General features: G+C 39.3%; 1 pseudogene; it reads right to left on the reverse strand.

The window, feature by feature from the left end:
- Positions 1-14,903: 14,903 nt before the first annotated feature.
- Positions 14,904-17,716, reverse strand: LOC122357400 (annotated as a pseudogene).
- Positions 17,717-17,997: the final 281 nt, after the last annotated feature.

The following is a 17,997-nucleotide window of genomic DNA, read 5'->3' on the forward strand; positions in this document are numbered from 1 at the left end:
CTCAGCTTTTTGCACTTATTTTATTGAATAAACAAGTCAGTAAATAATAAATGATAAATGAGATAAAGTAAATGTCACAAAAATCCCATAAACATGGGTGCTGCTAGTGAGGTGGGGGTGACAGAATTTGCACAGGGCCAGGGTCAACCCCACCTACTGAACTTGATTACGCCGGGGCCCAAGAAGGCAAATTCTGTGTACAAAGGCCTAGAATTCCTAGCATCAGTGGTACTGTACTGCAAAGGCGCAAACACTGCATGCCTCAGATCTTTAGTAGGTAATAGTGCAGGTCTGATCTCATGTTTATGCAGCTAGCGATCATGTAAAGTCGCATGCATTTCAGAGTAATTTAGTTCTTTAAAAGCCAGGAGAATTTACTTACGTTTTACAGGCACTAAAACATACAAAACGGCGTATTTCAGCATTTTTAACGTACAAAACTGACTACACCTAAAAATGGATCACTTGCCAGGGTAGCCGATATCGTGGCGATAGTTTATTTTGTTTAGTCGGCATATCAATGACTAGCGTTTGAAATTATTGAAGCGTATTTACTTAATATGAAAACGCTAACATTCATTCTATTCACGGCGTGGTTTCTGCTGGCGGCTTGTTGCGCCAACGATTTTATGTTAGCGAGCACATAAATTCTGCTCTGCACCTTACAATAAGAAAAGCACTGCACTTGCCAGAGGACGGCTGTGGCTGTAAAACAAAGCCGAAATTTGGAGGTTACTTTTGGTTCTGCTTTGAGCATTTTGTAATAAATAAATGATTGTAATCTGTTTTATCTGCATTTATCGAATTGTTAACTATAAAAATATTTTTAAGCATTATGTTATTCACGAAAATAGTTATTTTCCCACATATTTGGTCAATATCACTTTGATATTCTATATAAAATTAGTAGGTTTAGGTTTAGGTTAGGATTAAAGGACTAAAAATGAAATATTCTTTTGACAAAGCTTGATCAAAATGCACTAATGAATATGTAATTATATAAAAGATACGCAAATATTTTAAATCTTTAACCAAAAGAAACAATAATAACTTTTGTTTTCTATATTTTAAATTGGCGTTTTAAATTAACAAAACATACAAAAATTAAACATTGTGCTTAAACACATTTAATTAAAATTAAATTTAAAAAGCTGTATATTTTTAGATTAACAAAGTACAAATTTTTTCCAGAAAAAGGATTTTGCTGTTGTCAGTTCCTCTAAAGTGGTCCATCAGTACCAGGTGGTATTTTTGTACAAATGTAGAAGCATAATTTACTTCAGTACAATGTCATGAGAGCGTCAAGTATGCGTTGTGCTAATATTCAGTAATTCACTTACAGCGCTGGAAAACTATTTTCTGATGTATCCACGGAAGCAAGGACGAAATCATGATTTTTGAAAGAGTACTTTGTGACACTTTTGTCCTGCGACTACATCACATTCGAACTACACATAAAGTGCGTTCGATAAACGAAGTCCCTGAGCAGTGTTCACTGTTCTCTACTCTTTATATACTTATCTCTTATAAATCACCGGGATATCTGTTGATCCTGGACTTCATTGAATGCTCTACAGCGTCATCAAGAAAATCAAGAGGGCAGGTTATGATATTAACGCTGAATTAAATTGCTTCAATATTTATTTACACACATATAAAATACATATACACATGTTTGAACTATTACAGATTACGTATCTATATAACAAATGACAAAGCAGTTTCTCACCGGGTTTATTTGAAAGTTTCACCTGTTCACCACAATACAATATGCAAAAAACTCTTCAAACGGCTCAGCTCTATCTATTAGTTCTGACTGGTAGCGTAGTGTGCAAAGACAGTTGAAAGGGTAATTGTCCACTTTCCATTTCTGTGAAGTGATATCCAATGTTCCCTTATTCCGTATGCACGTTGCAGTGCCCTACAAACTGAGCATGTTCATTCGCCGAATGGAATCTCGCAAGATGTCAGAATACCTAATGAGTCCCACTTTGCAGTAGATGCGCGACCATGTTGGAATGGTGAACTTGGCGTCAAATCCTGCGCTACAATATGGCGGATGGTTTAAGTATCACGTATGAAAACAGTTGCTAATCAGGTATATATGTGCTCTAATCTACTGTTTTTTTATTAATAGTTAACTTGAGGAAAACTAGTTGTTGAATTTAGGTATTGGGTAAGTTAAGGATTAAATATTCAAAGGATGTAGAATATTGTAGTGAAGAAATTACTAATTAACTTTCTGTATACAATATGGTAATAATAAACTTGAAAATACTAATATGCAAATAGTTAATAGTGAAAACCAGGCAGCCTATACATTTTTAATTTTGTATCATAGTTTAGTTTCCCTACCTCTTGCACTGGATAAACACAATATGCAGTTCAGCAAAGAAACGTTTTCACTCAAATACAAATTGAGTTGTTTCTGTAGCTTATTTAGCAATGAGTCATAGAGTTAAAAGCCAAATACATAAATAAGCGTTGTTTCTTTCTTCAAGGTCCTAGTGTACATGTATCAGCGGAACTGAATTTTATTAGTAATATTTACCATCTCAGCAACCATGCCATAAGGACTGCAGGCGTTATCACTGCCAGCATAATCAAATATTTATAGTTAAAAAAAAAAAAGCATACGTTGCATCAGTTCAGGTACATTGTTTTTTATTATTTATACCAGCAGATCATTTTGTAGATCAACCCATTAGGTCCACAGAAAAAGGAATATATATTGTTTTTTTGTTAGACTAAAGTTGGCTGTAATTACAGGACAGAATCTAATTAGTGGTTAATGTCACAGTGCCAGAATATCACAATTAGGGCGAGAAGTTTGAAAAAGGGCTACCAGATGGGTTCCATGCTGCTTTATGTTAGCCCACTTAAAGAGCAAGTGAATCGGCACAACAAAATCAACAAGTGGGTGAGCAACAATGCGGACACATCTGAAAAAGCTAATCTGGTCTGAAAAGCAAAGCGGTGGGAGGAACATTACTCTCTGCAGGCCTCTGGCCAAAAACTGATCCAATCAAAGCTCTTACTGGGTGAATAATTGGGAAATTTAGTGTTTTCAACATGCTGGGCGCACTAGGTGAAGTGAAAGTCGCGTGTCACTATAATTGGTTGCAGCGGCGTAGCATGCCGATAAGCCTGGCGCAAAGACAACGAGGCGTCTGACGGCTGCCAAATGTCACTATGAGTTCAGGTGGCGAAGCGCTTGGGAAAACAACCGAAATGGGCATGTGATGACGTTTGCGACCACGGGGAGATAGTCCTCTATCAGTATATCTCATGTGTCAGTTCAGAGAGAAGCAGCCTCTGGAAAACAGAGGAGGGGAAGTTATTTCTCTGCAACTTTTGGCACAAAAACATTTCTATTCATATAACAGCCTTTTCAAGCATACATGATGAGATGGCACAAAACACACAGGGGAAAGGGCAGACGAGAGAAGATGTGGTAGCGATTGAAAACGATCATGAAAAAAGTTTCTACTTGGCCTTGGTGACGGATGCGAATGTTACTCAGAAAATATACCTTGTAACACTGATTCAGGACATGGGGAAATCACTTGGTGATGTTCAATGTTCTTAGAAAAATTAAATGTCACTTACCAACACTCTTTTGTACAAGATGTAATAAAGGGAGGTGTGTAATATGTAAACACTCCTGCAGTAAATATCTGGAAATTATGCACAATCACATTTACACATTTGGTCATTGACTGTATATATGTACACCTGGGGATGTAATAATTTGCATTATATTTTTAAATCACTCTGACAATATTATGGAAAATTATACTGTAATAATCTAAAAGTAGCCTACTACAGCACTTTTATATTAGTTTTATGAGTTTATTCGTCTCCCAGGGGTTTATGAATAAAGTTTCCTGAGATAAGAAGGGGAACTCATATAAACTTTACTTAATGGTGTCAGTGGCTTGCCATCTTTGAATTAACCAATTAAACAGAAGTTTTTTTATTTTTAATAAGATGTTAATCTATCAATCCTGTCTGTCTAAATGCTTTCACAAAATATGAAGCTGCAACTCTTTTTTTTTTTTTAACAATGATATGGAAACGTTCTTACGACAGTGAATCATTATATTAAAATGATTCAATAGCGATACTGAAGCCTAGAGCAATGCTGAAGATTTCAGCTATGTATCCCTGAAAATGATACAATATTCACTGCTTCACCAAGGTTTTACCTCAGAGAAAATATGCGAAGCCCATATTCCTATATACGTTATATATTTACATATTTCCGCAATGCAAGTCCCTGAAGACAATCAGAAGACTTTTTAATACTTTACAATCCCACATCCGTCTGCCACAAGTCCGCGAGTTGATTTGCGTACAACCGAACTTTTCGTTGTTTCTGCTTTGCCTTCCCAGTAAATGCTCATAAAAACAGCTAATCCTCTTCCATTCACACCCAGTGGCTTGGCCATTTGTTGTACAACAATGTGTTCCAGGTGGCTGTAAGGAACATGAAATAAAGTGGGTTGCAGTAGACAGGGGATAAGCCAATCCGCTTCTCCTGTATAAACTTCAAAGGCAGCCGGTTCCCTGGGCCGGGATGATTCTCTTTACCAGTAGGAAGTAGCTCAATCACAATGCTGCACAGCTCAGGCTGTAGCTGAAGTATACATGCAGTTGTGGATGCCATAAGCTGGCGTATCAGTTTCAAGAATGTGGGTTTTGTTGTGGTCACTTGTCACTTAAGTTCAGATTTACCCCACCTGTTTGTCACACTCCTGAAAGGCAGCTGCCAGAAGGTAGTTTTGAAATATAGCCTGCAGTAACTTATCAAGATGCAAAGCTACAACATGTTAAACAGTTAATACCGAAAAAGCTGCACTGTATAGATGGACTTGAAGCGACGAATTTAGTAGTCTCAATGTGATTTTGAATGCCATTACAAGACAGCATTAGCTAGCTAATTAGCTGTTAAATAATAGCACATGTTGGCGTCGCGCTGCAAAGCTGCAGTGTGTAGATATGCCTCTTTGTCATACCTCTGTTCGAAAACCTGCAATTGAAGTTATTTTACTTGCATGAAATTATCTTCATTGTGTGGTAGAGCCTTGCTTACCTTTACAGTGTGGATTAGTATAAAGTGTTGAGGTGTGTGGCTGTTAGCCACCCTGCGGTGTGAATGCTGTACTTATCAATCATAGATTGTAGCCTCGTATTGGAATATGACCCAAATGAGGAAGACTTACAGTAACCGTCTGCCGCATTTTGTTCTGACCAACTGAGGAAAAAAAATAAAACAAAAAGAAACATTACAATAAATTGTGTGCAACCAATAGCTCATATCACATTAAACAGTGCAAATTATTGTTATTATATTATTTGTTATACTTTGTTCTCAAGCTGGTAATGTTAGTAGTGTCAGCATTGTGCAACTTCTTATTGGCACATAGTGTCATTAGAATTAGCATTATATTTCAAATTCTGTACAGTCTAATCTCTATGGCTTTATTTTTAATAACAGTTTTAATAACAAAATACGAAATCTAAATTGGCAGCTAATTTTCCAGGTTATTTTGGCAATCAGATGCACATTTTAAACTAAATTTAATTTCAGTCACATGTGTTTTTATAAGCGTGTAATAATCTCTGTATTTGCAATCACCATCAAAATTATCACGTTTTATTTTTAGCAGCTGCTTTGTGAGAGCAGGAGGCTATAAAAGATCTGCAGGATCTCATATGCGATATAACCTACTGAATGCCAGCACATGTGCTGTACGTGGAAAAGAATTGACACAAAAGCAGACTTGACGACTGCCTGGACTCCTTATTTTATGTCTGGGCGGCGTGACAAAGCAATAATGCAACAGCGTGCTCAATTTACAGCGAATTTACGGTACATAAATTAACAAAACATTACATCGCCAGCTAACTGTTGTGAACCAGGATGATGGGTGATAGTTTTGGAACCACAAATTGGCTGAAGAAGATTGGCTTACTTGCTCAATATTGATTTTACGGATATTTTTAGCGAAACAATGTTACAGACTGCAGCTTAAGTAAATCAGCAAAAAACGCCGGTATTAAGTACACACACTCATCGCGTAAACATAGATTTCCAAGAAAGCTTTTTATTACATTTTCTTGCATGCTGTGAAGACTAGAGTGTTATTTATTTCAACTTTTTGTGATTACTTGATTGTTTCCCTATATGCTTAGAAAATTGAATTAATTGAAGAAGCAAAGGGTTTAGCAAGGGGAAACACAATTTTGTTGTATGAGTATGATATAATCTGTTTCCCTACTTTTGTTTTTCATTGTACACTTAAGCATGTATTTCTTCTGACAAAGAAGTAGCAAAAGGTTTACAAGTACTTACAAATATAAAATGGAATAAAACAAATAAAAAACAAGCGAGAGGAATAAATTATTTTTCTACATTTGGTAAAACTAGACACTTAACAATCAGTGAAATACCAGATTAGAAACCAAGGGGAGAGCGTTGATCTGGAGGGGGCACTTTACCTCTCACTGCAGAGTTTAACTCCAACCCTGAGGGGAAGAGATACTTACCACTGCATCCTGAGACGCCCGATCCAGCTGGTTCAAAAGGTGTGTTTGACTAGGAGTTGGAAGCTATAGGCTTGCAAAGGGAGGCTGCAAACCCTCCAGGATCAACGTTCCCCACCTGATTTAAACAAAAACTGTTGCTAAAGGTATTCTGTGGGAGCATTATTTTGCTCCTAGACTGCTTGCATGGTTTAATATAAAAAATAACTTGAAATAAAGGACATTTGTTTTAAATTTGAGTTTGAGGGTCTAACTGTTTGAACAGAGACATTTGTATAGTTGTTATAATGATCATATGTAAAAAATATCGCATATGTATTACAACCCGCAGTAACATTCGGTTGTTGTCACTAAATGATTCAAAGTTTCTGGTGTGTCATGAGAGTGTGAACGATTTTAGAGCTGTTTGAAGTTTTGGCTTGCACTTACCAAATTAGCCTTGTCATTGCAGCTATCCAATTTAATGTTAATGTTAATTGGATGTAGTTCTTTAGGAAAATCGCGACAATTATTCCGACCCCATGTGCAAATGCTGCATAACTTAAATGATTTTCAGAAGATTAAAAAGTATCACCTTCACCTTTTTTTGTGCTGGTGCTGCGAGCTAAATATCATTACTATTGCACAAGCATATTACCAAAGAAACTTGGCGACATATATGGCGTATTTTACGTGTTACTGGCGTAGTTTAGTTAGGAGCGTTTCAAGTTACTCCTCAAGGCAGAGTAATGTGTTCAGAACTCTGATTATTTAATTTTTAGACACATGTACAGGCATCCTATATGTGCATCAAAGTATGAAATGAGCATATTGCTACCAAGACAAATGACTGCAATGCCAATATATCTTACGAAGAGCCCACACCAAGCATCGCATCACTTCAGAATGGGGTGATGGCTAATCCCATAACCATAGATTCACTGGCTTGGCTGGCTGCACAGTAAAACGATCTCGCATTGAAAACACATTAGCTCATGATTTACCATTTGGGAAAATGACCCAGTCTAGTCTTTGTTGACTGGCCTCTAAATAGGCGAATGACTGTGGCCGTGATGGCTGAGAAGCGAATATATGAAAGAACAAGGCAGTCTTGCTCCCTCTCTTGCTCGCTTTCATAAGGACTGATAGGATGAAGCGGCGCGAGGCTGCACGGTTCAAAATGGGTCCTCTCCCAGAACTGGCGGTCAGCTTCCTCGTGACTAGCGCTCTGTGGCTGCGGACACAGCGGAGCCCATGCTCGATCCTCGCCAAATCTGAACCATCATCTGTGACTGCTAGCTCCTCTGGGGAAAGAAGACAGAATTAACATGGATGGACTGATGTCACGGGCTTTCCTATATCAGAAAGCCCAGCCTACATACGAGCGAGCAGGCAAAGCCCGAATTACTGAGGACTTGAGCAGGCACGGCCTAAAAATAAACATTCCTGAGTGATGGATAGTGTGTGACTGTGCATATCGGGACTGGCCAGAAATATAGACATTTTTAAAAACATCTTTTCTTGAAGTAAAATGTAGTCAAGATGGACTTGTTCATAACTTACTTGGGCGCTCATTAATTTTTGCATTTATTTGAGAATGAAATTTATGTGTGCTGAATAATATATTTAAATGGTGTCAGTAAAAAAAAAAAAAAAAAAATATATACATATATATATATATACATATGCTATATATATATATCAAATAATTTATAGAACATATAACTTCTGATTCAAAAATAATCGGATGAACCAAATCCAATTTAAATGTTACCTTTTTTATGTTATGTTTGTCTTTCACAAAATCACGTCCCACATATCATAACGTACAATATACTAAAACATTTGTGAGTTATACTTTGTTGTTTTGTTATGTTGTCAGAAATAATGCAGAAGTAATTTTCAATAGCCATCAATGGAAAAAGTATTGTTTTCATGATCAGATGGTGTAGTTATGACATCTACCAGCTGGATTACTAACTGGACTACTATAAACCAAACTTTGAACCGCTAGCCAACCACCTACTTCACACAAAGCAGTCAGCAAATTAATAGAATCAAGTCGCCTCTTATTTATTTGATTCTTCAGAAATGCACTACAAACAAAATGGGTTGGTACTGAAAATTAAAACGATTTTACTCACAGTAAATACTCAATAGATTCAATATAAATTCACTGAGGTTTAAAGGTGTGGATGAATACCCATGATTTTTCCATTTACATTTGTTTACTGAATAATGTTTTTGTTTTTGATACTTTTGTTTAAATTAAAAAAATAATTTTTAATCCATTTCTTTTTCTTCATTACAGACATGTGTGCAATCTTCAAATGTTTCCCATAAAGTTTTCAAGCCAGAAAATAACCATTTTAAAATTTTCTGATATTCCCAATTTATCCACCAATCCCAAAGTGTTTTTTGTACACTCTGTATCATTGAATAGTAATTCTACCTCAGGCCATGCAAAGTAACACTACAAGCAATACCTCAAAACATCTAATTGACAAAGACTTAATGCATTTTCCACACGTAGGCAACTACCCGATCGTCAGCATTAGCTACTTTCAGCAAACCACAGCTTATAAAATGTGGCCAATTTTCCTCAAAGTCAAGGTATATAGAATCAAAATCCTTTGCAAAGCCCCAGCTATTCTATTTGGGGCCTTGATACGCACTCTTTTTAAAAGCATTGCACTTGTAAATGACTTATTCACTGCAAGCAGGGATTTTTAGCATAGCTTCCCTGCAAAGCAGCACATTTTCCACGCATTCAAAACTTTTTTAAACAACGTCCTTGTCGCTTTTCTTTTATTCAGCATGGATCTGTGTCAACATTTTAAGCTGACATGGAGGACTAAGATTTCCTCTGACAGCATTAGGAAGACTAAACCAAAATGTATAAAGCGTGTACAATGTGCTTTACCATGAAACTGAGGATAGCGGGTTTGAAGTTACAACGAGGTGATAGACCAGATGCCTTTGATCTCTGCGAAATGGTCACCTGTTGTTTAGACTTCTTTGCAGTAACGATTTTCATTTTTTTTTGTTTTTCGTAGAGCAGCTGGATGCGTTCTATGTCAAACGAAACCACGGCGGCAAATAGCTATGACCATTACGAGAAATAATGAACATGTATTTGCGCGATGGAGTTGAAAGCCAATCGCTTTAATACACCGTGCAAGCCAGTTATGCGCGTGAAAGAAAGAGACCTAGTTCTTCTCTCAAAAATGGAGTTTCTCATATCTTGCCTTATTTTAGGCGTTTTGTGCATTCCTTAGAGTTAAAATAAGGTCTTTTCCATGCTGTGCTCTTTCTTACGCATTGGTTTTTCCAACTCCTCCAGACAAAATAGAAGAAAAAAAAATGCAGGCGCCAACAATGGGCGTACACCATTGTGCTTCGGGGAAGTTAGTATCATTTGAACCATAATGATCGATTCATTCTAGGCGTCACTTTGCTATGCCCTTTTACCCAAGCCAACAAATTCATTGCTTTTATTTGGGTCAATAGCGGTTCCTCAAATCATAAGTGAAAATAATGACGCCGTGATCAAAGTTTATGGTTATAATTTAAGTGGAGCACTTTACAGTAACACCGGCGTGGCGGTTAAAAGCGAGAATATCGCATTAACCATCTTTATCCTTGGTACGTGAGGGTCAGTTCTTATGTCTGAGGAATTGCATTCACATCATTTCTCCATCTCCATTACTGCCTGCACTCTCTGTGAACTTGACTTTAAGTGTAACTGCAAACCAACCGCTTCAATTTCACGATAGTTTCATTCATCACTCACTTTCTCCCCTCATTTGTTTCTTTCTCCTGAAAAATCTCTTTGCTCTGTGCTTCAAAGCTTGTAGACTCAAAGGTCAGATGTACGGGAGATAACATTTTCAAGGTCGGCTGCCTTTTATTGCTCGTTATCTTATAGAAAGTGTGAAAATGAAGCAGCGTTCGTGCAGGTTTATCTCTCGATTCTGGCGTACACGTTAAATTTTCAACGCAAATTAGTTCCCGGTAGCGCGCGGTGTTACCAAGGGTTAAATACACAGTTACATTGATTCAGTGTGTTTTTAGCGGTTCTACATGGTATATCTATTTCATCCGTTTGCAAAAAGAAGTGCGGCCTGCGTTTTTACAGATAGCTGTGAGCGCTCCATGAATATATGGGGACCCGTGCATTTGTTTCCGGAGAAGCGCCTTGGCGGTGTCAGCAGCTACGAGGCAGTTTGTTCTGCTTGACAGTTATGCGAAACATCATGTCCCTTCCCAACATGACTCTTTTGCATCATTAATGCTAAATGATTACGCAGCCACATGAAACAAATACATTATTCATCAAAAAGACACTGCAGAGGAAGGCTACACACAAGATCTATTTTAAATCTGACTTCAGACAGTCACACACACACACACACACACACACCTCCTGCTGTTCGCGCTAGCGACTACAAAGGTCCCCACATTACTCAGAGCTTGTTTGTTCTATGGGTGCCAGGTTCACGTGTTAATGGCATTTCAACCCAACTGGATATTTCTCTTTGCACCTTGTCAGCATCGACAGACATTTTCTGAATTCCGTGGGAGTGCGCAGTAGAGCATTTTAAAGAAAATAGGGATGTTTTGTTCACAAGTGCTGTTTTTCATGCGTTTCCTTTAAATGGAAATCTTGGGCTTGTAAGATCCTGCATATAAAAAAGAAAAAGAAAAACAAACAAAAATATATAATAAATTAAGCAAGTTATTATTGTAAACATTTGAAAAAAATAGAGAAATTCTGTAAATTCTGTAAGAGGAAATAAAAGCTAATTTATATTCTCCAAAATAAAATGCATGAATAATAGACTTAACATAAGACTTGATCAATGTAAGATTTAAAATAAGAATTGCTTGAGAATATTCAAAACTGTCACATTCTGAGAATAGAAATGTGGGTTTAAATGAAAAATAACCTATAAAACATATATCGTATGTTGAAGCTAGTAATTAAAAACACAGTATCAATAAATATTTTAGTGTCTTTCTCAGTATATCTGTATCACTTAGCCAGCCTTGTACACCTTTTATTATAACTATTAATGCAATTGCTTACATGACCTCACAGTCATAAAATCTGTTAAGCGCTCCACAATAAAAATGTTTATTTATTGACATAAGTTAACATAAAACAATAACAAAATAAGAGAAAAAATGCTAAAGCGTTAATTAATCTCAATGAATTTAATTAACATTTACAGACACATTGTAATTATTTGTACTTGCTTACAAATATTACTTATTGAACTAACAATTTACAGATCCACTTTTGTTAAGTAGATTAACAGATATTAATAAGTACTATAACAAATGCATTGCTCATTGTTAGTTATATATTTGTGTGTTTAAAAGCAGCACTGCCATCTAACTCATGTGAACTTTAAACCCACAACCTAGAATAAATCAGAAATAATTTTAAATGAACAAAATGTGAAAAAATGAATTAACTATTTCCAAATATAACAAAATCTGCAATGCAGTGAAATGACTGCATCCGTTTTTTTCTCAGACTTTGACATGTGCTGAATGAGCGTCGTAACTCTGGCTTTTACTCAGCACCCTTACTGCTCTCTAATATCGCACAGATATCTTCCTATCACACCTCGTTTGATTGCAGCACTCAAGGCATCTACAAGCAGGCTCGGTGGCCTTGATGGCATTTTCACACACCGTTTTCCTAAGCTGAAGATGTACTATACCACATGTTTTTAATTACAGTTCATGAAAGCGAAACACCGATGAATTCCATCTATGTTCTCATTTCTTTGACTTTAAGAACAAGATTCTGTGCAAGGAGCCACTATCTCTTAATAATATCAAAAAAGATATTTAATTATGCATTGCAATGAGAATAACTGCATACACGGCCTTTCGGGCAAATGATTTCTTTAGACATATTAAAGAAAATGCTTCTAAATTAGTAAGGCGTTATAAACCGAAATAATATTTAACGATGCTATTTAACATGCAACATGTAAATATGTGTGTTTTAACAAATGAAATGTGTTGCCACTTCCACAGTACTACATTATGTATCAGCAATGAAGACAAGTCAATCAAAAAGCATCTCTTCTGGCAATTTGCTGTAATGTTCAGTTCAGGCGTCGCAACCTTTCGAAAATGAATGTGCCTGCCGGGCCGAATAGTTGCTCAAGGGTTTCGGATCACGACTCAGCCAGATCGGAGCTCTACCATCGCGCCCGAATATAATATCATTACAGTTCTCAGAACCAGCTTAAAAAATGCTTTGAAATGACTATCCATAAACAGTGCAATAAGGGAGAACATTTGGAAGTCGGAAACTGCCTGGCGTAATGAGTGAGTAAGAACGGCTTGAGGACAAGCCCCAGCAGCCAGCAGCCTTTATCATTCCCATCGATTTGAAGATCTGAAGTAACTACCTGCAGCTAAACCAGCTCGACATAATTCACTGCCAATGGCATCAAAGTACTGCAACTGCGCGTTCTCAGGCTTCAAAAACTTTCTCTTCAATCAGCCACTAGTCCTTTATTCCAGCCTCCACTACACGGCCAGTAAGAAATTACCATAATGCTCTGGAAATATATTTCTGTAATTTATTCACCATCTCAAATTGCATGCAGAAGACTGATTGCACACTCTCCAGACGCATGAATTTAACGCAATTCAAATGCATAGGCAAACTGCATGCGCACAATTTAAAAAAAGCACATAAAGCATACTGGAACCAGATGTATATGTAATGAACTTAATACTTCAGCATCAGTGAAACAGCATCGCTCCTCTCATTGCGTGAGTAAACCGATTAGAGCTCACAATTTATTTCAAATCAAAGCATGAGCGTCTCCATCTAGAGCAGCAAGTGTTCTGCTGGTCAGGCCCCTCATTGATGTGTGCAAGGCATGTGCGGCCTGCCCATTCTCAGCCACACCAGGAAACAGCTACACAGAGGCTCATTGTACCAGGCAAAAGGAAATCACTTCATTTGAAACTGGATGAAAAACATTCTCTCACATCGAGCATTGTAGCCATTGCGCCGCTTTTTCTTTTTTCCATCGTGGGGGAAATACTGCGCTACTTTGAGCTGTAACCGCTAAAATAAGTTGCAAGTATCTTTAAAAAGGCATTGAATTATGAATGTAAATAAATTGAAAACAGTGTGCATAAAATTTACCTCTAGAGTTTTTGGATATAGCAGCGATATTAAGAGCTTCCTTGTTACATTTATGTAAACAAGAAGCAAAACTAATTAAAAATAAATCAACCAGTCAAGAAATTCATAAGCCGTATTTCTGCAGCTGAGGAGAAGGAAGCAACAAGCTTGTCTGATTTATGGTATATGCAATTGGTTATCATTTTTTCAAGTATTTAACTACCAAATTCAGCACTAAGTCCCAATGCAAACTGGGCCTTTAGCACCTTGGACAGCAACTGTGGCGTCCATACAGTAAAGAGACGCATCTGATTTACAATAGAATAAAATGAATTATCCAACATCTCAAAGGAGACAATCGAGCAAATCGGGGTGTCATGATACACACAAGGGAATTCAGGCAAACAAAGATTATCAAATCATTTTCAGTTCATTTCTTTTTCACCAACAATGCTTCGCGGCAGCTTAAAAAAACTAAAGCAAATACAATCACCTAGCATATACTGGGAGCCACCCCCACACACAAACTAACACATTACCACACACACACACAGACTGCCGTGTGTGCCATTAAAGGAGATCAACCGTGAAGGCAGAATACTGCTCAATCCACATCACATCACTGGAAGGGTATAAGAAACTCTGCATTTTTACTAATTCACTTCAAGCTGAAATGACCTGATTTTTAGGAGCCACAAACATAATGTGTGGGAAAAATAATATTCTCCTCAACACCAGAGTAACCTTTTACTTTTTTCCGTTTAATGCAATGGACAAATAATTCTATTTTACATAAAGAGTCTTAAAATACAGCACTTATAAAAAATTTGATTAGCAGAAAGCAGAGATAAAATTCTTCAAGTGCAAAGGCACTTACTGGAACCAGGAATTTGTGTTGTACTCACCATCCCAACATGTTCTACAGGAATGTCATTTCAACAACCCTGTCATCTGGAGAGAAAATATATTTCATATTACAAAAAAAGCATGGAGCTGTAAGCTATACATATTCTTGCGACAACTGCTACAGTCTTTACGTTTCAAGTAGAAGAAATAATTTAAACCTTAGAGAAAATAATATATCATCTTTAAATTGCGGGTATGTATACAGCCTCTAAAAGAAGATGGAAGGCTTAGGTCTGTGATGGTGTTATCATTGTCTCTTGTGGTTGAATACACAGATGATGCGAGGTTTACAGGGACTTCGATCTTACAACTGACTCATCGCAGTTTGTTTCTCCAGAACTTCGAGGTAGTCTGGCTCGGTTTTCAGCTTGTTGGATAGCAAAGGATGCTCGTTTTTGGACTGTGCAGCATATTTTCTGGGGGTCCCGTAGAGCACGGTTTTGTTTAATCGATCCTGGTTGTGTCGCCGGGTGGTTTCGTAGGGGGGGATGAAGGACTTTTAAGGTAAAGTGCAAAGTTATAGCTGAGCGGCCCGGACTGGGGCAGATCCTTCGCTCTCTCCACAATGTTCTGGTAGAGCAGTTCCGGCTCACGATTGGCGCACGGTTGCTTGTCAATGAACTCCACTGTGCTTATGGTGAAAGCTGGGCTTCGATCAAGCTCCTCCTTCTTGGGGTCAAGAGCGCTGAAGCTCAGTTCTTTTAGGTTCCGATAGTAGGCCACCTGCTCGTTCTCTTTCTGCATGTAGATGGGATTCTGACACATCTGGCCCACGGGTGGAGGGATGTAGTTATACACGTGGTTGTCGCTTTTTGTCCACGCTGGCGTCCCGCGTTGTGCGAGCCGTACTGTACTTGGAAGGAGTTCAAGTCCAAATGGTTATTGGTGCCCGAGGGAACGTTCTCCACTCCCTTGCGACGTTTGAGGACGAACACGAACAATCCTGCCCCGAAGCACACGGACAAAATGAACACAACGAGCAGGCCTAGGATGAGAACGGACAAGGGCACCTCTGGAGGCATTTCGGGCATTCTGTCCGTAGGGGTTACGGCAGAGGAAGGGGTCGCCTCAGTGCTCGAGCTCACGACAGTGGGGGCTTAGTCACAGGAACCTCATCATCAGTCTCAGGGCAGATGGCATCGTTTCGGAGCGAGCGCAAGAGCCGACCTGCGTGCTTGGAGGGTGAGTCACGTGATCTCATTCACCACCACGCTGGTGCTGAACAGCTCCATCCAGTTCTTAAGCTCCACAATGTCGCAGGTGCAGTCCCACAGGATTCTCCTGGAGGTCGATCTGAATGAAGGCAGAGAGCTGGTCCAGCACTCCGCGTACTGGGAGGTGGAAAAATGGTTGTTTCCGGAGATTAAGCCATTGTCAGCATTGTACCTCCAAACACGTTGTCGTCGGAAGGATCTCAGCAGGTTATTATTAAGGAACAATAGCTGCAGATTGTGCAGCGAGTTGAAGGTGTGGGAGTAAAATCTCTTTAATGATGTTGTATTCCAGGTAGAGATACTGCAAGCTCTGCAGCCCAGCAAATAAGGACTGGGACAGGCTTTCAATGTAGTTGCCGTTTTAGATAGAGCCTCCTTAGACTTGTTAGATTCTCAAAGGCTCTAGTCCTGGATGATTGCTATTCTGTTATTCCCTAAGTGCAGGAGCTCAAGGGAGCTGTACTCTGTCAGATCCGTTCTGTATATGGTCTGCAAATAGTTGCCGGTTAAATGCAGCTTCTTTGGATAATGACGGTTTGGGTTGAAGTTCAGAGATGTTCTGAAGCTTCCTCTCCTGACAATTGATGTTTAATCCACTGTCGGGATTTTTGCGACGATGCACACGCAGATGCTCGGGCAGGTCATGGGAACCGGCTTGAGCGCGTCTGGTATACCATGATAGGCCCGAATACGTGTTTATCTCTGCTGGATGTGACACGCGAGTGGGGCGGTATCTCATTTTGGGGGCGGGAGGCCTTGGGGGCTCGTCGGGGTGATTCGAGCCGCGAGGGTCGGAGGCGGACCCTGGTACTGTGAATCAGATGGCGGCTGCATCGCGCGATGACTCGCGTCTCAGGATTGCGCCTGGGGCAAAGGTCTTGCTTGATCAGCTGCGTGGCGTCTTTACCGTGCAGCCTGAATGGCGTCTCACAAACAATATCCCCACGAAGACTGAAATTGTATCAGCCAGGCTTTCAGGGTATCAGATCGCATGTGCAATTCCACGGGTTCTCTTCCAGCTGAATCTCCATTATTCCACCTATATGCTCTAAAACACCAGCAAACGGCATCTTCAGTCGGTTTCCCCTTAAATCCAAATCGTCAACATGACAAAGCGGAATATGTTGTTAGGTAGAGAGAGCAAAAGGTTGTCGTTGAGTATCAGTACTTTGAGTTTATTCAGTTTGTTGAAAGCTCCAGCTTCTATGGCACTAATGTAATTATAATCAGCTTGCAAATACTCCAAACTCTCCAAACCAGAAAAAGTGTCTCTCTTATGATCTCCAAGTTATTATTATTGAGATGCAAACGCTTCAAGTTTTTAACCCATTGAATGCCCCCGTTTTGATCTCCTGCAAGCCATTGTTACCCAAATGAAGAGACGTTACATTACCATAATTGAGGAATTCGTTCGGGCTTATCTTGGTGAGAAAGTTTCCATTCAGAAAGAGCTGGCTGATTTTGTTTTGCGGAGGCTGGAAATGACTGACCGTGGTAAAACCCTTGTTTTCACAATTGATATTCAACGCGTTCTCCTTTTCCTCGCAGGTGCACCGGTTCTTGCAAATGTCTTTGGAAGTTTTGCGGCTGTCTGTCTTTGAAGGAAACTGGTGACTGTTAAAACGCTCAGCAAGAGAATGTTGTTCAGCATTTTTACAGCAATAATGCCGAAAGCCCCAGCATTAATGTGCAAATCTCAAAACAGGCATGCACAGCCCCGAAGAAGATTTCAAAAGGCGCACAGAAGCGCGCAGCTCTCCATTGACCCTCCTTAAATCCCAAAAGGCGGAATAGAGAAGACATCCATCACCGAGCGCACTGTGACCGCTGCTGGACAGAACGCATCATCGTCCCTCGCAGTGATAGTGAAATCCCGGACTAATGGGCAAGCATTCGTGCAGCAGTTTAAAAGCGCATCCGAGGCGCGCAGTTCTGGGTCTCGGGCTTAAACTGTCCTCTTTCACCTGCAGCGCGAGCGATATTCACACGAAAGCAACTTCACGCCTGTGATCCTGCATGGCGACAGTCAACTTGACGGTGCGTGATGCGCGGGATAACTGAGCGCTGCGCGAGCGAGCTTCAGAGTGAGAGAGATGGACTCCGCGCTTGCTCACTCACTCCCACCAGGAGAGCGCGCCTGTGTGTGTGTGTGTGTGTGTGTGTGTGTGAGAGATGAGTGTGCGA

This window comes from Puntigrus tetrazona, chromosome 14, assembly GCF_018831695.1.
Source record: "Puntigrus tetrazona isolate hp1 chromosome 14, ASM1883169v1, whole genome shotgun sequence".
Classification (NCBI taxonomy): domain Eukaryota; kingdom Metazoa; phylum Chordata; class Actinopteri; order Cypriniformes; family Cyprinidae; genus Puntigrus; species Puntigrus tetrazona.